The 23,583-nt window shown below is 43.6% G+C and overlaps 1 protein-coding gene and 1 pseudogene across 1 annotated transcript in view; one reads left to right on the forward strand and one right to left on the reverse strand.

The window, feature by feature from the left end:
• Positions 1–3,193: 3,193 nt before the first annotated feature.
• Positions 3,194–23,583, forward strand: part of HMG20A (high mobility group 20A) — a 128,274-nt gene continuing 107,884 nt past the window's right edge. The window contains exon 1 of the mRNA XM_054716665.1: positions 3,194–3,796. The gene's annotated coding sequence lies outside the window, so the exon portion shown is untranslated. The remainder of the gene's footprint in view (positions 3,797–23,583) is intronic.
• On the reverse strand, positions 19,595–20,327 carry LOC103303875 (60S ribosomal protein L7-like; annotated as a pseudogene).

Raw genomic sequence — 23,583 nt, forward strand, 5'->3', positions numbered from 1 at the left:
GCAGGCAGCCAGGTGAGTGTCTTGCACGAATCTTCGTGCAAACAGGCTTCTAGTCCTAGATAATAAAAGGCTAATGTGCAAATAGACAAAACAGCGGAACAACCAGTCGCTATGACACGCACTGACCACCAGGGGGCAGACTCTCAATGCAGGAGCTGCCCCCTGGTGGTCAGTGCGCTCCCACAGGGGGAGCGCTGCTCAGCCAGAAGCCAGGCTCACAGCTGGCAAGCACAGTGGCGGTGGCGGGAGCCTCTGAGGCAGCGCTAAGAATGTCCCACTGATGGCTTAGACCCGTGGGGACATCCCCCGAGGGCTCCTGGACTGCGAAAGGCCACAGGCCGGGCTGAGGGACACCCCTGAATGCATGAATCTCGTGCACAGGGTCTCTAGTGAGAAAAGAAGGCTCGTCACAGACACATGACTCTTACAATAAGGAGCCATGAATTCACACTTGACATGCCAGGGGCCAGTTTGGTTCCTAAATTACTTAATCCATCCAACAAAAGAGTTAAAACAACAAATCTCTCATGAAAAAATGCTAATCTCATGATGCTTCACCATGGAGCCATTTAGAAGAGTTATTATATGTAATGTGACAGAGCACGAATTTATGGCTGATGCTCATTTGGCAAATGTGGTTGGCACTGCTAGATGTTAAAAAACATGTACGCAAATAAAAGTTTTTAAGCTCTCAGACTTAAATATTTACATTACTATAAATGTACAAAGATAAATGTTTATATGAGTACATATATAACACATTCCAAGAACTATCTTTTTTTAAATTGATTTCAGAGAGGGACAAAAGGGGTGTGTGGGGGTAAGAAATATCAATCTGAGGTATTTCCCCCTACTGGGGAACAAACGGGTAACCTTCCTGTGCACCTGACAAGGCTCCAACAACTGAGCCACACTGGCCAGGGCTCCAGGAACAATTTATTAATGTGATTGGCACGAACAGTTATGAAGTGGCATTATATTTCTTTATGGTCCTCAGGATGAACTCTTTCTTAACACTGAATTCTAACAGAAAGTTAATGGCATACAAGAATTATCAAGGAAGTTTTTCTGTACTATCACTGGATAAAATGAATAGGCACAGTATCATTATAGGTCAAAGCAACTTTAACTTTTCCTTTCATCAAAACACTTTTCTTCCCATCCTGGAACCCAGCCACACATAAATGTTAACCACTAAATGGGGGGGGGATAGACCTACACATCTAAAAGCCTTAAATAATCTGACATTTTTCCCCACCTAATATAGTTATGTTAGTCTCCAAAATAAAGGCATGATAAAATATTTCCTCCTCTTCCCCTCTGACAGTTATGGAAAGATGTTTGTTTTTTCACATAGCTTGTGCATTTGTCATAGCCAAAACTTACCAGCAATGGTATGAATCCTGCCTCCATTAATTTCTGGGCTAAGGCTACAACTCCAAATTTGAAGCCAAGAAAATGAACCATACCTGCCATTATAGTTTACCAAATGAGTCGCCAAAGAGAAGTGCCAGGCACTTCAGAAAGTAACTAAGGTAATCAGTGAATTGTGCTATCTAGAAATTCCCTGAGATTACAGGAGAAACGACCGTGAAGCAGGTATCCAAGACTGTTCATGGAAAGTTTTACCCTGTGGATAATTCCCACACTGCAGAGAGCAATACGGGTTCTCCAACAACAGACATCATTTCATTTATCAGGGAAAAAGACGTCGTGGGCTAAACAAAAATTAGTAGGTAGGCCCCAAACAGAATCCTCAAAGCAATCCCAATTCAGGAGAAAAGCTATTGACATACATCATCCAATGACCTAAAAAATAGCCTTTTATACAAGTCTCCAAAGATTTAATTCCATGTCTACTCTTACATTTAAACAGAAGCAGAAGAAAACTGTATTAGGTTTTCTACAGCAAGGCCAATAAAGATGAAATCTAATTTTCCTTTAACTCACCGCCAGCCTTCCAATAACTCCATTCCACAACTCTCAAATTTCTACACTTGGACCTTAAAAATAACAACGGATTGCAAGAAAGTAGCATTTAAAGGTGGGAGGGCTCCTCTTTCCTGTTGTTCTGGGCAGTCTTGTATGTCGCCAAAGGACGAAAAAGAAAATCATGCTCTCAGCAGGGTGGTGCAAAATATGGGGCGGGGGGAGGGGGGTTGTGGAGTAGGAAAGGGGGTTCAGACGTCAAATCCTCCTCCTGGCAGGAGGTAAGGAAAGTTGCAAAGACGCATAAATCAAAAGGCAAAGGAGAAACAAAATGACCAACAGAATCCCCAAACAACCGAACTAACCCGCAGGTTACGGGGCTCACAAGCCTCAGCCCGAAGCGAACAGGCAAAGAGCTACCGGGTTTCGTCCTGTTGTTGCAGGCGAGGCTGCGCCGGATGCTCCCAGACTGGGAGCGGAATATCTGTGCAGACTTAGCAGGAGCGCGGAGCACTTCCTGCCCGGCCTCCGGAGTCCACCCTCCAGCCTGCACTTTCTCCCGCAGCCTCCCGGCCGCGCCCGGGGCGCCTTTTGGCGCCAAGTCCCAACTTTCCCTCCTCGGGGAGCGCCGAGCTTCCCGGGATGCCGGAGGAGGGGGAAGAGGAGAAGGAGAAGGAGGAGGAGGAGGAGGACGGAGAGGAGGAAGAGGAGGAGGAGGGGGAAGGGGGGGCGGGAGGATGAGGAGGAGGGAGGAGGAGGGGGGGCAGTGCCGGCTGGCCCCGAGGGCTGGTGGGCGCCGCGGTGGCCGGAGCCAGAGAGGCTGCACCAGCTCAGCCGCCCAAGTCCCCGAGGCGGCTTCACCCAGGCGCCGCGCCGCCGCGCCCGGACTCCCCCGGGCCAGCGCTCTCACACCGCGGCGACCCAGGTCCCACGGGTTGGAGCAAGAGAAGAGAACGGAGGGGACGCGGGCAGCCCTGCCGCCGTTACCTGAGGCTCCCACAAGCTGCCGCGGTGACCACCATCGCTGGCGGGCCCGTCCCCTTCTTGGTCACCGCGGCCACCACCGCCACCAAAGCAACTGACTCTAACAAGTAACTACCGGCCCCCGCCGAGTCCGCTCGGCCGCCCTCGGCCTGCCCGCCCCCACGCAGCCCCGCGCACCGCCCATCCGCGCGCACTCGGAGGCGAGCTCCTGGCGGGGCGAGCGCGCGCGCGCACGGGCCCTTCACCCTCTGTGGGCGCCTCAGTCCCGCGGAAGGCGTTATCGTGTTCCCCTCTCACGTTCGTACCTCAATAAAATGAGGTCTAGAGGGCTCCTGTTTGGCTCGGGAGGTTGGGATGAAGGGACATTTCGGTTAAAATAAGTCCCTGCGGTACTGAGCCAGGGCCAGAGCCCCTCGGTCAGCCTGCGGGGGGACACATTGCTTGGGTTTTCCAGGACGCCAGCTACAGTAATTGCCAACCCAAGGCCCAACACTTCCTGCAGGCCTCGGCGACTAGAAACACTACATCTCCCAGAAACCTCCGCGAAAGCGAGGCTCACTTGCGTAACCACGCTGGCCAGCGTCGCATTTGAACAAAATAATCCCTTCATTTTTCTGAAGGTGTCGGGCATAATATTTCATTTTCTCCTCACCGAAACAACTTTAAGTGTTATTGCGTTAACGGAAGTTGCCTGTGGGAAGGTGTTTAAGACGATGAGGTGAACAGAAAGGAAGGACATCAGGATACAGTACTGCGGAGGAATCTTTCTCCAGCGGTGAGACGCCGGCGAAGAGCGAATGCGAATGAAAGAGGCTCAGAGAATTGTCCTCTGTGCAGGGGACTTTCTTTAGCTCCGGGCTCCTGCCTACCCCATCGTCAGCAGGTCAGTAAGCACGGCGAGCTTGGGGACGGCCACGGTGGAGGCGCCCTTCACTCTCTTTTGCCATTGTTAATTGGCTTGTCTGGGTTTGAGGTCGATTGAATGGAGGCGCCTCACTTCCGGTTGGGGGAGGGGAGGAAGGCAGTCCTCGGGGAGGGGGAAACATAACTCACTTCCTGTGGGGTTCAAGTGATGGTAGGGTGTCCTCCTGTCCACAGCCTGTAGCGGCTAGGGCTTGGGAAGGCGATACCTGGTGCCATTTGCACAGACTATGTTTTCAAGTTTTGGGGATTATGTCTTATGTGAAAAGTTTTGGTTATCAAACCAGTTTGTGTTGCTAATGTCCCACCCTCCCGTCAAAATTAATGTGAGGTTTATTTCCACATGCAAGATGGAATATTTCCTCCTCGACAAAATTTTTCTTAATGCGTTCTCAAAATAATTCTAAACCTCTTGTTAGAATTATCTACTCATCTCTGCAAGATGGCACACTTTCTTGGGTGACTCACAGTTGCCTACCTCTGCTGCCTACAGTCCAGCGCTCACCTAATGAGGTGTGTGTCACTATCCTGGCATGCTACCGGAACTCTGCAGTCACGGCTCATTACAGCACTCCATATTTTACATAAATTACGAGGCATATTCACCTTACAAGAATGAAAGTATCATCCTGAAGTACTCACATACATGGTATTACCTTAACGAATATGATTGGTATCTTCCATTCTTAGACTTGTTGACTTTAGGCTACAGGTTCTGCCCTGTGCCTGAGAACAGCTTAACCTTAAATTCTTACATGTAATACATAGTTTTTCTGAAAGTTAGACGTTAGCACATTTTTCCTTTTTGTAATTTAATTAAATTCAGATAGATTAAAAAATGATATCTAGTTTTAAAGCATTATACAAGGATGAGATTCAGCTCAGATTTTAAGGGCAGGGGGATTGGCTCACAAAGGACAAAAGGTGAATACATCTATTTTTCCTGTACTCTCATTGTTTTATAAGAAACTATATGCAAAGTGGTAATAAACACTCAAAACAATTTTGATCCCGTGGCTTCTTATTTTCAAGTACCACAATACTTGAGTGTGTGGATGTGTACTGAAGGAATCAATCAATATAGAGCTTAGGAAATCTCAACAACTAGTAATTTTAGAATATCTGTCAAATGAACTGTAATGTCCTTCAAGGATTTTTAAAAGAATAAAGCCTGTGTATATTCTCCTTTTGGATTCTTACCTAATTTATCCTCAGAATTTGCAATTATTTTAATTCTAGTTCCTTTAAAAAGTTATTTGGTTTAGAGTTTATTAGAAAATATGTTTTAAATTAAATGTTACAGTAAAAGGAAAAATATGTGTTAGCCTTCTGTAAACATAAAAGATCTCAGACCCTAAAATCAATGAGTTATCTTTTTAAAGATTACAAAATTTCTCCAAGTAATTGAAAAGGTGAGACAAAACAATGTCTGTTATTATAAGGTTAGGGGCATGTAGACTGCCTCAAGCAAGTATTAACTAATTGAATAGAGAGAATGTGTTAACTCTCTTCTTTAGGTGTAATATATGATCAGTCTGACAAAGTAAACTGTAATATTAGGAATTATTGAAGTAAGTAAAGATTATGGAGCTAACTTGAAAAGATAGATAAAGATATTAAAATTTTGATTGAGATACATTGGTATTACCTTTTGGAAACTGTCTTTGGGAAGCAAAGGAGTTTTTTAAATTGGTTTCTGTACTATTCCATGAAAGAAATGCACATAAATAAAAATTGCTGCAGCTGAAAGACTTGATAAGTGGCAGTTATTTATTGCTTCCATCAATAAATATTAGAAAAGCTTATGAAAAATAGAAGGTAAGTCCATGGAAAAGTGTTCCCGTGGAGAGGTTTACTATCTTCTAAAGGCTTCTTTTTTAATATTCTTGTTGTAGTTTTCATTGCATAGTCTAATAGAAACATACTATCAAAATTAGAAAAATGCTTCTGTATGTGTGCTCTTATTATCTTAGAGTTAATGAATTTGAGATTTTTCATTCCATTGCTCCTAGAGTTAATAATTTGAGATTTTTTATTCATTTCATTGTGCATTTTTTAGAGTATTTAGATTGATAATCATTTTCTTTTCCAAAAGTAGTCATTGAATACACTGCTCACAGCAGTTTGAAATATTAAAACAGTAAGTCAAAATTCTGGATTCCATCTCACTGAAATTTGATTAACCATTAACCACAGAGTGCTAGAAAAAGTGTCTTTTTATTCTTTTGTCACCATTCTTTGTAAAGTCATGCTAATGTTTTACAGCTATTGCTTTTTGTTTGTTTTAGTAGTTTTTGCCACAAGGTCCAGTGTTAAAAGAGTGTATTTGAGTGGTTTTTCAAATTTACTCCTCTACTGTTTTTAATTTCTATTTCAGGGCCTTCAAGGGTATTAAATGAGAATAACCCTTACGTGACTTTTCCATTATTTCAACACTAGAGGCCCGACCAGTGGGGTCCCTCAGCCTGGCCTGTGGGATCGGGCCGAAACTGGCTCTCTGACATCACCTGAGGGATCCCGGATTGCGAGAGGGTGCAGGCCAGGCTGAGGAACCCCACTGGTGCATGATCGGGGCCGGGAGGGACATGGGAGGTTGGCCAGCTGGGGAGGGACGACGGGAGGGCTCCAGTAAGTGTCTGGCCCTACTCATTCAGTCCTGTTGGCCAGACCCCAGCAGCAAGCTAACCTAATGTTTGGTGCGTCTGCCCCCTGGTGGTCAGTGCACCTCATAGTAAGCGATTGAGCACCCTTAGCATATCATTAGCATATTACGCTTTGATTGGTTGAATGGATGACTGGACGACCGGACACTTGGCATGTTAGGCTTTTGTTATATAGGAAAAGTTTATTGACTGCGTACTATGCGCTAATCACTGTTCTAAGGAGTTAGAATAATAAATGCATCAGTGAGTACAGACAAATATCAAATTCTCTTGAAGTTTACTCTAATTTCCAAATTAAAACTGGAATTTTGCTCCCTTGGTATTCCTAAGTAAGGTCTATGGTAAGATCATTTTTCATATTGAGTCAAGAAGCTGACCTAACCTTGCTCTCTCTTGGTGTTGATCTCTTAAGCCATTCTAAATCCAGTTTTGAATATTTCAGCCTAGTTTTTCTCCAGACCTTATAAACCTATGTTTTAAATATTCAGCCTTTTTCATTGACACATGTGTGGCAATCCTACAAACCTGCAATAATTTACATGGTAAAAATAAATCAAAGTGAATATTGGGAAATATGTGGAGTCAGTTTGGCCTTAGTTCAAAACTGGTGTCAACATTTTACTATCTAAGCTTACTAGCTTGGCAACCTTGAGCAATTTACTTGAACTACCTGAGCCTCTGTTGCAATAAACCTAACTGGACTCATTCAGTAAATCAAGGATATTATATAAAACACCCACCACAATGCCTGGTGTAAGGAGCATAATGAATGCTATCATTTTCCCCTCAGTCTTACTTCTGCTATTCTGGCTATTGGGATTTGCCCACATATTAAGCCTTACAAATCCCAAGAAGTATGGGATACAGTACATACTAGGACTATTGAAATTCTTCTGTCTCTCCCTAACAACATGCTCACTTAGCTATCAAAAATTTTAGTGTCTTGTAGAAATGAGATATCATTAATTTCAGTGATCACTTTAGAAAATATACAAAATAGAAAAGTTTTAAGAAAAGGTTTGGTGAGGAGTCACTAAAGTAATTTGAATTATTATAGGAAGATATTCAAGCCATTCTTCTAATGCTAAGCCTAATACTTAATGTCTTTCACAATATGACCATATCTCTCATTACCTACTTATGTATCCCTAACTGATTGGTTTCTGGAAAAAAAATTCAGTTCTGTATCCAGTCTTTCTATCATTGTTTATGCTATTCTCTGCCTAAAAAACTTACTCTTTTCCCAAGAATTTCTATCAAAATGCAACTTTCTTTGGGCCCCTTTCTCAAGTACCACCTTCACCTTCAAGAAATATTTCCTGATGTCTGTCTTCTCTTTCCACTCTCTCAACCATATATGCTCTGTTCATTGACCCTCCATTTTGTTCTTTTCTTATGGGATTTACTATATAGTGCTGTCACTATTGTTATTGTTTGTTTTTGTCATTGTTATTGTATATAGCAGTGATGGCGAACCTATGACACGCGTGTCAGCACTGACACGCGTAGCCATTTCTGATGACACGCGGCCACTGAGGCGGCCGCATGCCGAGGATGAAACCTGTGCTGCTCCTGAGGATGAAACATTTGCGAAATAATGTTTTTCCTCAAAGTGACACACTACCCGAGTTATGCTCAGTTTTTTGGCGAAGTTTGACACACGAAGCTCAAAAGGTTGCCCATCACTGGTATATAGAATTTATGTACTGCCATAAAAGGCTTCAGACTATATCTTAGTCCTACTTGTGTCTCCTGTCATACCTGGCCCAGTGCCATTCAGATCATAAATATTCAGTAAGTATGTGTGGAGTTGAACTGGCACTTGGGGTAAGATAAAACTAATCAATAAGTTTTATCCATTATTTATGCCCAACATCTATACTAATAAAAGAGAAAGATGCAAATTGACTGTACCTTTACGATGCTCACCAGCCAATCAGGAGTGAGTATGCAAATTAACCCAACAAAGATGGCGGGTTAATTTGCATACACAGGTGCCAAGCGGCCGTGGGTGGGACACAGGCATTCCGCACCGCCCCAGCCGCTCTGGGCCTCTGGGCAGCATGGGAAAGCAGAAAGGCGGCTCCAGGCCAAAGCAAAGGTGAAAAGGCAGCTCTGGCCGGAGCCAAGGCGGTGCTGGCAGCCAGGGGAAGGAAGGCCCATTCTTGCACAATTCTTTGTGCATTGGGCCTCTAGTTAAACATAAAATACATACTCAAATATCAAGTGAAAGAGTGAATAAGTCATTTTTTCATTTGTGGGTATCTCAGGTTGCCAATATGTCATGAGCATATATTAACCACCTACTGTATGAGCTGAACTATGAGAACTGATCCCTGCCCTCGGTTTAATTGGAAAGAAGTTGTAATTAATGTGTGCAGACACTGAAGACTGCAGGTATTTGAGTGAAGGTGGGTGTCGATGTCAGTAGAGAGTTGTTTGCATTGTGAGAAATATCCCAGGCTATCTGAACTGAGAAACAATAGCTTTGAATATCAAGAGATAATTAACTTGCAATTCCACTCCTAGGTATATAAACCCAGGAGAATTGGAAATATATTCACACAAAATTTTTCACGTGAATATTTATAGCAGAATTATTCATAAGATCCAAAAATCCTATATAATAAAAGGCTAATACGCAAATCGACCAAATGGTGGAATGATCGGTCACTATGATGCGCACTGACCACCAGGGGGCAGATGCTCAATGCAGGAGCTGCCCTCTGGTGGTCAGTGCACTCCCACAGGGGGAGTGCCGCTCAACTAGAAGCCGGGCTCATGGCTGGCGAGTGCAGCAGCAGTGGCAGGAAGCTCTCCTGCCTCTGCGTTAGCACTAAGGATGTCCAACTGTCAGCTTAGGCCTGCTCCCTGTGGGCCTAGGCCATCAGTCAGGCATCCCTTGAGGGCTCCTGGACTGCGAGAGGGCACAGGCTGGGCTGAGGGACCCCCAAGTGCCTTAATTTTGTGCACTGGGCCTCTAGTTAGAAATAAACCCAAATGTTCATCAATTGATGAATGAATAAATAAGATGCACTTACAGTCATACAATGTAATAAGCAATGAAGTAGTGATACAGGCTATAACATGGGTGAACTTTGGAAATATTACACTAAAGAGAAAGAAGCAAGACACAAAAGGCCACATACTGCATGATTTCGTATATGAGATGTCTAGAATACTATACCCTTGACCTAATAGAAAATAAATCTGAAGCTTCCTTCAAAATTCTAAGATATCCTTCTCCTTTATCATCACCCTTCTAGTCTAAACATTTACCTCATAAAGACAGAAAGTATTAGTGGTCGCCAGGGGGTGGTAATAGAGAGTAACTGCTAATGGGTATCGGATTTCTTTTGGGGGTGATGAAAATGTTCTGGCATTAGATAATGGTGATGGTTGAAGAAACTTGATACTAAAATACATTGTATAGCAATATACTAAAAAAAAAAAACAACCACAATGACTTCTATACTAAAAGGAGGTGAAATTTGTGGTATGTGAATTTGATTTTTAAAAAGAGGGGTTACATTTAAACTTGAATGGAAATATTTGAATGAGGCTAGAAGAAGGAAGCAAGATATATGAAAGCAAGAAGGTGGTAATTCTTCCTCAGATCCAGAAGGAAATGTAAGTGTTTAGGTACAGGACTAGAGGTATGTTGAGGATCAGGTGAGGATAGATGTGAAGGTTTCTGGCTGTTTTTTCTTAATGAAGCAAGCAATGAGATGAATGTTTAGACTAGAAAGGTGTTGCAAAGGAGGACATCTTAGGCTCTTGAAGGAAGCCTCAGATTTTTTTTTTAATGATGTCAAGGATATAATATATGGTCAAATTAGATTTTATGTGAATTCAAAGGGTAAAAGTATAAGGTAAGGGAATCTGATAGCAGTCAACAGTGAAGTTACTGAAGAAGATGGTAGTACAGAGACTAGACAAAGTTTTATTTTATTTTTATTTTTTTATTTTTTTTAAGAGGCCTGTGGGCTGGGGCGGGCGGGCTGGCCTCGAGGGAGACCGCGGGTGGCGGTGGTGCCGGCGGGGGATGGGCACGGTGTGGCGCGGCCTGCTGGCCCAAAGTTTGATTTTAAAACTAACTGCAAAAAAATAAATAAATAAAACTAACTGCAGATGATGAAAATAGATAAACCTTTTTTTTTAAAAAAAAATATTTTTATTGATTTCAGAGAGGAAGGAAGGGAGAGAAAGAAACATTAATGTTAAGAGAGAATCATTAATCGACTGCCTCCTGCACTTCCCCTACTGGGGATCGAGCCCACAACCTGGGAATGTGCCCTTGACCAGAATTGAACCTGGGACTCTTCAGTCCGAAGCTGACATTCTATCCACTGAGCAAACCAGCTAGGGCAAAAAGAGGTAAATCTTAAAGGAAAGGTACCAAGGGCAGTAATTTGAAGAACTGCAAATAAAGGTGTTCATTTGAAGAAATACTTGAGTGCCTTTTATGTTCGAGGCACTATTAAATAAAACTATAGCTATTTTCCTCATTTGAATTATTTTTTATAAGGTGTTATGAGTGGGATATTAGTTCAAAAATTATGGGCATTGTGTAGTTCTCTTTACAATAGCTATCATATTTTTTTTTAAAGGTTGTACTAATTTTTTATGCCACCATCAATATATGAATGTTATTTTCACCACAGTTTCACCAGCAAATTTTTTGGCTGATTAAAATTATACTTCACTTTAGTATTGCTTTTAATATGTGTTTCTATATCATAGAATTGACATATGTTGGAGCATGAAGAAATTCAAAGCCTTTATATTTGGTCCCATCTGGAAGGATATGGATTTTTAAGGACCCTAAAAATCAGACTAGCTTCTAATTTAAATCAGTTCAAAAACTACTTTTATTCAGTGGTGTGCTCCTTATTTTGTACATTACATTCACATTCAAACCACATCCTACCTAATAAAATAGTAATATGCAAATTGGCCGCACCTTCACTACGCCCAAGCCACGCCCACCAGCCAAAGCCACGCCAACCAGCCAATCAGGGCAAGTATGCAAATTACCCAACAAAGATGGTGGTTAATTTGCATACACTGAGGGAGGGAGGAGTGAAGACTGAAGACAACTTAGAAGGAAGAGGGAGGAAAAGCGGAAAGCAAGGTGGCTGCCAGAGGGACAGCCCGGGCGGAATGGGGCAGGGCGGGCGGCAGCGGCACGCGGGTGCAGGCGTGGGGGCCGCAATGGCGGTGGCAGCGGCAGCGCACGTGGCCGCAGCGGCCGCTTGCAGGATTCTTCCTGCAAATGGGCTACTAGTCATAATAATAAAAGGCTAATGTGCAAATGGTCATCACACCGTGACACCCTAACGACCGATTAGCAGGGACCTGAGGCTGTGTGGCGCCTGGCCGGGGCGGGGGATCTCAGGCCGCACCCCCCGCCCGGCGGGGCTTGATGGGGGACCTGAGGCTGCGCCCCCCCCCCGCCTGGTGGGGCTTGATGGTGGTGGGGCCGGCCGGGTCTGGGTCTCACCCAATGGGGGTAGAGCTGGCCAGGTCTGGGTCTCATGTAATTTCAAGGCGCATGCATGTGGGCGGGGACTTGACTCTGGGTCCCGTGGCGTGCCCCAGACACTGACAGGAGGGAAATTTTCATATACATTTTACTAATTTTCTTTCATCTCTGACACTTCCATTATAGAGAAAGGGCAAATAACAATATTAAAATATTTCCTCTAATTAATTCCCTTTTAATGTGCACAAATTTCGAGCACCAGGCCACTGGTTTAGCCATAATTCCAATTCCCAATGCCCCACGGTTGTAGGTTCTATCCCAGGTCAGGGTAAATGCAAGGATCAACCAATGAATGCATAAATAAGTGGGACAACAAATTGATGTTTCTCTTTCTCCTTTCATGCCATCCGCTCTCTCAAAATCAATTTTAAAAATATGTTTATTGCCGTGGCTGGTGTGCTCAGTGGTTAGAGCATCAGCCGGTGCACTGAAGGGTCACAAGTTTAATTCCCCATCAAGGACATGAACCTGGGTTACAGGTTTGAACCCAGGCCCCGATCAGGGTGCCTGTGTTAGCTAACCAATCAATGTGTCTCTCACACATTGATGTTTCTCTCTCTCTCTCCCCATTTGCACCTCCCCTCCACTCTCTCTAAAAATCGATGGAAAAATACCTATGCTTGAGTGTAGATTAACAAAAAAAATTTTTTTCAAGGTCATATTGAACTTTTACCAAAATAGATCACACAGTGAACCATAAAGTAAGTCAATTAATTTCATTCAGAATATGTTATTTGACCACAGTAGAATTAAGGATGAAATGGATTATAAAACAGTAACTAACAAATCCCCTTAAAATGCATTTTTTATAACCTACTGTATCAAAAGAGAAAGCCCAATGAAAATTAGAACACATTTGCAACAGAGTAATGAAGATATAATATATCAAAATATATGTGAATCAACTAAAGTTATTATTGATGGGAAATTTATAGCCTAAAATGTAGATGCCAGAAATAAAAATGTCAAAAGTTACTTATCTAAATATCCATCTAATGAAATTAGGAAAATAACAGCAAATTAAACCCAAAGTTGAAGGAAAGAAATTATAAAAAAGTAGAAATGAATGGAAGAGACAGCACAATAGGTAAAATCAACAAAGCTAAACGTTGTTCTTTGAAAATAACAGTAAAATGAATAGCCCTCTAATAATGCTGATCAAAAAAGAAAGAGAGGATGAATTACCAATATTAGGTCATTTCTCTACAGATGCTACAGTTCTTAAAATCATAAGATTTTATGAACAACTTATGCAGGCAGATTTGAAATCTTTGATCAAATGAACACATTAAACACATTTTACCAGAAGAGGCACATGAAGAAACATAATATCTGAATATTATTTTTATCTGTTAAAGAAATTGAACCCATTATTGAATTTTTTTACAAAGGAAACCATATCTAATCAAAATCACAGACACCTCTCATAGCAATATGTATACCGATACATCTCCTAGGACAATGGAAACTAAGGAGAAAATAAACAAATGAGACTATGTCATAATAAAAAGCTTCTGCACAGCAAAAGAAACCATCAACAAAATAACTAGAGATCCCACTGCATGGGAGAATATATTTGCCAATGATACATCTGATAAGTGGTTAATCTCCAAAATTTAAGGGAACTCGGACAATTTTAAAAAAGGAAGATAACCAATCCAATAAAAACATGGGCAAAGGACTTAAATAGACACTTCTCCAAATTGGACAGACAGAGGCCATAAGGCATATGAAAAAATACTCAAAAATCACTAATCAGAGATGCAAGTCAAAATGACAATGCAATACAACCTCACACCTGTCAGAATGGCTATCATCAATAAACAATAAGTGTTGGTGAGGATGTGGGAACCCTCGTACAATGCTGGTGAGAATACAGACTGGTGCAGCCTCTTTGGAAAATAGTCTCAAGTTTCCTCAAAAAATTAGAAACAGAACTCCCATTTGACCCAGTGATGCCACTTGTAGGAATAAACCCTAAGAAATCAGAAATACCAATCAGAAAGAATATGCACCCCTATGTACATAGCAGTGCAATTTACAATAGCTAAGATTTGTAAACAGCCTAAGTGTCCATCAGTAGATGAGTGGATTAAAAATGTGTGGTACATCTACACAATGGAATACTTCGCAGCTGTAAAAAAGAAAGAACTCCTACCATTTGCAACAGCATGGATGGACCTGGAGAGTATGCTAAGCAAAATAAGCCAGTCAGAGAAAGATAAGTATCATATGATCTCACTCATATGTGGAATCTAATGAACAACAAACTGATGAACAGAAATATATCCAGAGAAATAGAAGCACTGAACAGACTGTCAAACCTCAGAGGGAAGGCAGGGGAGGGTGGGTGGATAGGAAGAGAGCTACCAAAGAATTTGTACTCATATATGCATAACCTGTGGACACAGACACGAGGGTGGTGAAGGCCTCAGGTGGGGGGAAAGGGGCAGGCTAGGAGAGGTCAATGGGGCAAAAAAGGGGACATATGTAATATTTTCAACAATAAAGATTAAAAAAAGAAAAAAAAAACATGCCTAGATTACTATACTAGTGAATTCTTGTTTCAAGAAGTAACCATTATCTTACTGAAACTCTTCCATAACAAACTCTGACGATGACATTTAAGAAATATAATTATATTTGAAGTAGAATAATTAAATTAAAAGTAATATAATTAGTAATCCCAGAGTTGATTATCTTTCCAGGACCAGATGTATGACAGTTATATGGGGAATTGAAGAATCCATAACAGTCTTCTGAGGGTTCAGACTTTCTCGTCTTCCACATTGCTTCAGATCAGCTCTTTATGTTACACTAGAGGCCCAGTGCACGAAACAGTGCACTGATAGAGTCCCTAGCGGCTGCCAGCTGCCGGCTGGGGCCTCCCTCCCTTTCCCTGACCACCTGCTGCCACCAGGGCCTTCCTCCCTTCCCCCAGCCTCTGCCGCCAGCCAGGACCTCCCTTCTTTCCCCTGGCCAGCCTTGCCCCCTGGTTGAGGGGACAATTTGCATACTACACTTTTGTTATATAGGATTTCCACTGATTCCCTCAGTTTTCTCTGATATATTTCTATTGCCCTCTTGTCCACTCTCAGGTGCTACTGCCTTCTCTATCCCATCTTTTGTGGTCCTTATATCCCCAAGAATAATGGGAATATATAGATAGCCAGCAACTAACTTCCTTACACTGGCAGGACTCAAGACTCACTGCTTATTTGATTCTAGGGCCCATGCTGTAAAGAACTAACCTCTATCAGTTCCTAGGATTAATTCTGTAGGAAAATATAGAGAACTGGGGAACCTCACCTGATCCCTTCAAGGTAAGTCTCAGGGTATTTTTTCTCAAGCTTAGTCTTGCCCCTTTTTCCTTTTACTTCTATCCAGACCCTCAGCCAACTTTCTTCTAGTGATAAATATCATTATGTACTTATGTCCCCAAGACTCCTTTTTTTCTCCCTGACCTTGAAAATATGCAAAAGTAAAATATTTTAATTACTTGTTTTCTTTTGGCTTAATGGTATAATTTCTAATCACAATGGAGAAACAGACCTGGGGAAAGAGGTAAATGGAACAAATGTAGAAAAATTATCTTACCTTATAATAGACAAATATGCAAATTGACCGCACCTTCACTACGCCCAAGCCACGCCCACCAACCACGCCCACCAGGAAACTGTAGCAGGGACGTTGGGGTGTGGCGGAGCCCAAGGCCGGGAAAGCCACCCGAGGCTTTCCCGGCCTTGGGCACCAGCGGGGAGCCTGCACCGATCGCAGGAAACCACTGGGGGTGGGCTCCTGCGATCGGTAGCAGGGACACTGGGTGTTGCCGAGCCCAAGGCCAGGAAAGCCTCGGGCGGAGGCTTTCCCGGCCTTGTGCACCAGCGGGGAGCCTGCATGGATCACAGGAAACCACTGTGGGTCGGCTCCTGCGATCCTTAGCAGGGATGTTGGGTGCGGCCGAGCCCAAGGCCACCGCCCGGGGCCAAGCCCTGACCCTGAAAGAAGGCAGAAGGCGGTGGCCACAGCCAAGGCCTGGGTCCCTGGTGCCGGCAGAAAACTGGTGCAGGCAGCCAGGTGAATGAAGGTCTATTGCACGAATCTTTATGCAAACGGGCTACTAGTCTGTGTATATTAGGTTAAAGTATACAAATTGCCATTATTTAACTTTGTATTACAAAGGCAATTTTATATGAAATTGTTTCTCTTTTTACAGAGAGGAAGGGATAGGGATAGAGAGTCAGAAACATCGATGAGAGAGAAACATCGATCCTGCACACCCCCACTGGGGATGTGCCCGCAACCAAGGTACATGCACTTGACCAGAATCGAACCTGGGACCCTTCAGTCCACAGTCTGATGCTCTATCCACTGAGCCAAACCAGTCAGGGCTATGAAATTGTTTCTGAATCCTTTCTGAGAGGGTAAATGAAAGCTCCTCTGCTTTTGCATCAGGCGTATCCATTTTTTTGATCCTGCCTTTATTTTTTAAATATTTTTTTTCAATTCCATTGACATACATTATATTAGTTTCAGGTGTACAATTCTGATTAGACATTTATATAACTTAGAAAGTGACCACCCTTATAAATCTAGTACTCATCTGACACCAAACATCATTATCCTATATAATAAAGAGCTAGTATGCTAATTAGTCCGAACAGCAGAACAACCATCCAGACGACTTTCCGATGAAGCCGGGGCTGCGAGGGCCAAGGCAGCTGGGGCTGCGAGGGCCAAGCCCCTTGCCACAAATTTCATGCATCGGGCCTCTAATCTATACTAATAAAAGGGTAATATGCTAATTAGACTGGGAGACCTTCCAGAAGATCTTCGGATGTTCTTCTGGACAAAGCCATGGTGGCGGGGCCGAGGTAGAGGCGGTTAGGGGCCAAGAGGGGAGGGCAGTTGTGGGTGATCAGGCCAGGATGGGACAGCAGTTGTGGGTGACCAAGGTGTCATTTGGGGGTGAGCAGGCCGGCAGGGGGGCCAGTTGGGGGCAAGCAGGCTGGCAGTGGAGATCAGTTGGGGGTGATCAGGCTGGCGGGGGGGCCAGTAGGGGGTGAGCAGGCTGGTGGGGATGAGCAGGCTGGTGAGGGGGAGCAGTTGGGGACGAGCAGGCCAGTGAGGGGGGGGGCAGTTGGGGGTGAGCAGGCCAGCAGAGTGCTTAGGGGCAATCAGGCAGGCAGGCAGGTGAGTGGTTAGGAGCCAGCAGTTCCTGATTGCGAGAGGGATGTCCAGCTGCCTGTTTAGGCATGATCCCACATACCCCGAGTGTCCCAGATTGCAGGGGTGCAGGCCGGGCCAAGGAATCCCCCCCCCACCATGCACAAATTTCGTGCACCAGACCACTAGTTACAATATAATTGACTATACAGTCTAATCCCTATGCTATATTTTCCATTCCCATGACTATTTTGTAACTACCAATTTGTACTTGTTCTCTTTCTAATTCTTTAAATTGTTGGGTTACATACCTGTAGTTTGTTATTAATTTTTAAAAAAATATATTTTATTGTGTTGTTTTTTTTTTACAGAGAGGAAGGCAGAGGGATAGAGAGTTAGAAACATCGATGAGAGAGAAACATCGATCAGCTGCCTCCTGCACACCCCCTACTGGGGATGTGCCTGCAACCAAGGTACATGCCCTTCACCGGAATCGAACCTGGGACCCTTCAGTCTTCGGGCTGACGCTCTATCCACTGAGCCAAACCAGTTAGGACAGTTTGTTACTAATTTTTCTTGTTTTTGAGGTAGTCCTGTAGTGCTATGAAATTCCCTCTCATAACTGCTTTTGCTGTGTCCCAGAGATTTGGGGTTGTTGTGTGTTCATTTTCATTTATTTCCAGGAAGTTTTTGATTTCTTTCTTGATCTTATTGGTAACCCATTCATTGTTTAATAACATAGTATTTAGCCTCCGTGTGTTTGAAGGTTTTTGACTGTTTTTACTATAGTTGTTTTCTAATTTCTATCCATTAAGGTCTGAGAAGATGATTGATATGATTTCAATTTTAAGCTTATAGAGACTTGCTTTGTGCCCTAACATGTGGTCTATCTTTGAGAATGACCCATGGGCACTAGAGAAGAATGTGTATTCTGCAGCTTTGGGGTGAAATGTTCTATACACGTTAATTAAATCCATTTGATCCAGTGTGTCATTTAGAGTCACTGTTTCTGTCTTAATTTTTGTCTGGAAGACCTATCCAGTGAAATCAGTGGAGTATAAAAATCCCCTACTATTACTGTATTTATGTTGATCTCTCCCTTAAAGTCCTCTAGAAGTTTTTTTATGTATTTAGGTGCTCCTATATTGGGTGCATATATGTTTACCAGGGTTATATCCTCTTGTTGGATTGAACCCTTTAGTGTATGTAGTGACCTTTTTTCCTGTTGTGATAGCCTTAATTTTGAAGTCTCCTTTGTCAAATATGAGTATGACTACCACTGCTTTTTTTGTTTGTTTGTTTGTTTGTTTCCATTTGCATGGAAAAAATTTTTATATCCCTTTCCTATCATCTTCTGTGAGTCCTTTGTTCTGAGTTGGGTCTCTTGTAGACAGCATGTAATTGGGTCATGTCTTTGTATCTATTCAACTGCCCTATGTCTTTTGATTGGAGCGTTTAATCCATATACATTTAAGGTTATCATTAATAGATATTTATTGCTATTTTAATTCTGTATGCCTAGGTTTCTCTCTCTATTTCTTCTTCTCATTACAGCAGTCCCTTTAGCATTTCTTGCCATGCTGGTTTGTTGGTGATAAACTCCTTTAGCCTTCTTTTGTCTGAGAAGCTCATTATTTCACCATCTATTTTGAATGATAGCCTTGCTGGATATAGTAATCTTGGTTTCAGATGCTTGCTTTCTTCATGCCATTCCCTGCTCATCTGTGGAGTTTCTGATGAGAAATCAGTTGTCAGCCTGATAGGAGCACCTTTGTAGGTAACAGTTTGCTTTTCTCTTGCTGCCTTTAAGATTCTCTCTTTGTCTTTAATTTTTGGCATTTTAATTATGATGTGTCTAGGCATGGGCCTGTTTGGGTTCTTCTTGCTTGGAACTCTGTGCCTCCTGAACTTGTATGACTTTTTCCTTTACCAGGTTAGGGAAGTTTTCTGCCATTATTTCTTCAAACACGTACTATATCCCTTGCTCACTTTTCCTTCTGGCACTCCAATTATGCAAATATTATTACATTTCATGTTGTCATATAGCTCCCTTAAACTGTCCCTGTTTTTTAATTCTTTTTTGTTGTTGTTGTTGTTCTTTGATTGAGTAATGTTTTTCTACCCTATCTTCTAATACACTGATCTGATCCTCAGTTTCCCCTAATCTGCTGTGTATTCCTCCTATTGTCTTCTTTAGTAGTGCTACGTCATTCTGTATTTCCTACTGGTCCTTTTTTCATCGTTACTATATCTTTTCTCATGCTGTTGAGCATGTTTGCCATCATTCTGAAATCTATATCAGATAAATTTCTTTTTTTTTTTTTTCAATTTTATAGGACTAAGTTTATTAACTGACCAGATTACAAAAATAACCATGGTAGATATCTTAATCCATTCTTCTAATAAGCCTGTTGATCTCGTCTTCCCTGTTATTAGCATCTCCACCTTCTACAAAATGGGTGGTCTTTTCTTCATTCCACCTTGTGGAGAAGATAACTTGAAGGGCCACAGGAAGTTATTTACTTCTTTGAAGCACTTTCCAGCAGTATACATCTCATGAATCAGATCTTCCATGCAGATGATGCCATATTTACCAGGAGATCGTGCAATCAATGAGTTATCTGTCAGAGCAATTAATGTTTTGTTGATTTTGCCATAACCACACTTGTAGATCACTTCATTTACTGACTTCAGGTGTGGGTATCCCCATGCAATATATGGCTCCACAATTCTCAGCATGTTAGTCGAAGCTTTGTTGGCCTTAACAAAGGTATTATTGAAGATCTAGCGAAGGCAAAGAAGCTGCAGCACTTTCCAGACCTTGAGGCTTACACCATAAATACCTCTGATCCAGATGACAAATGCCAATTTAGGTTCCGCAGGTACATAGAAGTTGCCAGCTTTTCTTGCCATCATAGCCATTGGAATCTCAGTTCTGTACATCTGCCTGTATTCCTTGTGATAGTGCTTAGCCTTTTCATAGATGAGCTTCCTCCTTGTCTTTCGAAGCATCTTTTGGGCAAATTTCGTTCTCAGGCGCTTGATCTTCAGCTCTGCGAAATTCCTTCACTTTTTCTTGAGGGTTTCTGGCACAGCAGGAACCTTCTTCTTCTTCTTCTTCTTCTTCTTCTTCTTCTTCCTCTTCCTCTTCCTCTTCCTCTTCCTCTTCCTCTTCCTCTTCCTCTTCCTCCTCTTCCTCCTCTCCTCCTCTTCCTCTTCTTCCTCCTCTTCCTCCTCCTCCCTCCTCCTCCCTCCTCTTCCCTCCTCCTCCCTCCTCCTCCCTCCTCCTCCCTCCTCCTCCCTCCTCCTCCTTCGCCGCCGCCGCTGAACCCTCCACGGTTCCAGCTGGAAAAGAGTCAGATACATTTCTTATCTCCATTTCGTTTAGCTCTTCTTCTGGAGAATTCTCTTGTTCTTTCATTTGAAGGTTGCATTTTTGTCTCCCCATTTTGGCTGCCTCTTTGTGTCTGTGCATTTGGTAGATCTGCTACGACTTCCAATCTTTAGTGCAGGACAATTTCAGACACTGTTTGTGACTGGCCCTGAGTACCCTGTTTGGAGCTATCATTAATCCACAGCTTGTGGCTCCCTCTACTGAGGCTGGATGCCTTTGGAAAGAACATGTGCACCAGGGTTTCCTTTTCCTAGTTGCAGGCCCAGAAGGAGATCAGGCAAAGACTCAAAGCCTCCAGAGATCTTCCTCTGCCAATTTTCTTCACATTCTCACCAATTGTTATCAACTTTGATTGGCCTCAGGCTATTGACAACAGGGTGTGGTGAGAGGTCTTTCAACAGGGTGTGGCAATTGCCTTTCCTCCAGGAAAAACCACCTGGATAGCAAAGGTCCTTTGGAGAAAGATGTCCTCCACAGTGTGAGGGAAATATTCAGCACAGGAAGCTGGGGTGGCTCCCCTCTAAACTCCAACTCCAGAATCCCAACCCTGGACTCTCCTCACACAGCTCCAATCCACTCTGCCCTCCCTCTGCAGGAGACCAAGGTGAGTGGCTACACAGGAAATTTTGTTCCTTGGCTCTTTGAGAGTGTGCCTGAATTTTAGGTGCCTCTAGCTGGCAGCCAGCAACCCTGCTGCTTTTCACAACCAGGTTTTATGTGGACACCTTTCTCAGTTCTGATGCTCTGGGCTGGGGAGACCAGCTTGGGATTTAGACCCCAGAGTTCTCAATAGGAACTCCCCATAGCTGAGATACCCCTCCCGATCTTCAGCTGCTTTCTGTAGGAGCCTGACCACCCTGACCACCCCTTTCGCATCTCCGAACTTCTTCTGGTCTCTATGCAGGTGTTTTTCCTTCCTTGGTTATCGGGGTTCTTTCCAGCTAGTCTTCTGTTGATTTTTCCAGGTGGTTTTTCTTTATTTTAGTTGTATTTCTACTTTGGTCCTGGGAGAGTGTCAGTGCAGCTCTACTTACTCTGCCACCATTTTTAATCTCCCATTTTGTACTTCTTAATCTCTTCACCTTTTTAATAAAACCCATCCTACCAACTTACCTCCCATCTGGCCACTATAAGTTGGTTCTCTGTATCTAAGAGTCTGTTTCTGTTTGTTTACTTGGTTGTTTTGAGTCCACATATAAGTGAAATCGTGGCATTTGTCTTTCTCTATCTGACTTACCTTACTTAGCACACTACCCTGTAGGTACAACCATGTTGTTGCAGATGGTAAGGTTTCATTCCTTTTTATGGCCAAGTACTATTCTATTGTATATATATACTGTATATTTTATCCAGTTGTCTATTGATGGGCACTTAGGTTGCTTCCCTATTTTGGCTATTATAAATAACTAGAGGCCCGTTGCATGAAATTCGTGCACTGCAGGAGGTGTCCCTCAGCCCAGCCTGCACCCTCTCCAATCTGGGACTCCTCAGGGGATGTCCGACTGCCGGTTTAGACCAGGATCAGGCCTAAACCGGCAGTCGGACATCCCTCTCACAATCCAGGACTACTGGCTCCCAACCGCTTGCCTGCCTGCCAGCCTGATCGCCCCCTAACCACTCCCCTGCCAGCCTGGTCATCCCTAACTGCCCTCCTCTGCAGGCCTGGTTCCCTCCAACTGACCTCCCTTGCAGACCCGGTCGCCCCCAACTGCCCTCCCCTGCTGGCCTGGTCACCTCTAACTGCCCTCCCCTGCCAGCCTGGTCGCCCCTGATTGCCCTCCCCTGCAGGCCTGGTCCCCCCCAACTGCCCTCCCCTGCAGGCCTGGTCCCCCCCAACTGCCCTCCCCTGCATGCCTGGTCGCTCCCAACTGCCCTCCCCTGCTGGCCTGTTCACCCCCAACTGCCCTCCCTTGCTGGCCATCTTGGGATGACATGAGAGCGGCCATCTTGTGACCACATGGGCATGGCCATCTTTTGACGATATGGGGGCAGCCATCTTGTGACCACATGGAGGCAGCCACTTGTGCAAGGGCATGACGGTCAATTTGCATATTACCTCTTTATTATATAGGATGCTGCAGTGAACATAGGGATGCATATATCTTTTCTTTATTCTTTTTTTATTGAACTTATTTGGGTTAATAAAATTATATAGGTTTCAGGGGCACATACATAATCTATAATACATAATCTGTATATTGTATTGTGTGTTCACCACACCAAGCCAGGTTTCCTTTCAGGACCATTTATCCCCCTATATCTTTTCAAATTAGTGTTTTGGATTTCTTTACATAAATACTAGTATATCTAGAAGTGGAATTGTTGTGTCATAAGATAGTTCTAGTTTTAATTTTTTGAGGAACTTCCATACTATCTTCCATAGTAGCTGCTCCAATTTGCTTTCCTACCAATAGTGCCCAGGTGTTCAATTTTCTTCACATTCTCACCAACACTTGTTGTCTTTTTATGTAGTGACTAGAGGCCCAGTGCACGAAATTCGTGCACGGAGGGGGGTTGTCCCTTAGCCCAGCCTGTACCCTCTCCAATCTGGGATCCCTCTCACAATCCAGGACTGCTGGCTCCCAACTGCTTGCCTGTCTGCCTTCCTGATTGCCCCTAACCACTTCTGCCTGCCAGCCTGATCAACCCCTAACCACTCTGCTGCCAGCCTGTTTGCCCCCAACTTCCCTCTCTGCTGGCCTGGTCACTCCTAACTGCCCTCTCCTGCAGGGTTGATCACCTCCAACTGCCCTCCCTTGCAGGCCTGGTCCCTCTCAACTGCCCTCCCTTACAGGCCTGGTCCCTCTCAACTGCCCTCCCTTGCAGGCCGGGTGCCTCCCAACTGCCCTCTCCTGCTGGCCATCTTGTGGTGGCCATCTTGTGTCCACATGGGGGCAGGATCTTTGACCACATGGGGGCAGCTATATTGTGTGTTGGAGTGATGGTCAATCTGCATATTACTCTTTCATTAGATAGGATAG

This window comes from Eptesicus fuscus, chromosome 5, assembly GCF_027574615.1.
Source record: "Eptesicus fuscus isolate TK198812 chromosome 5, DD_ASM_mEF_20220401, whole genome shotgun sequence".
NCBI lineage: Eukaryota > Metazoa > Chordata > Mammalia > Chiroptera > Vespertilionidae > Eptesicus > Eptesicus fuscus.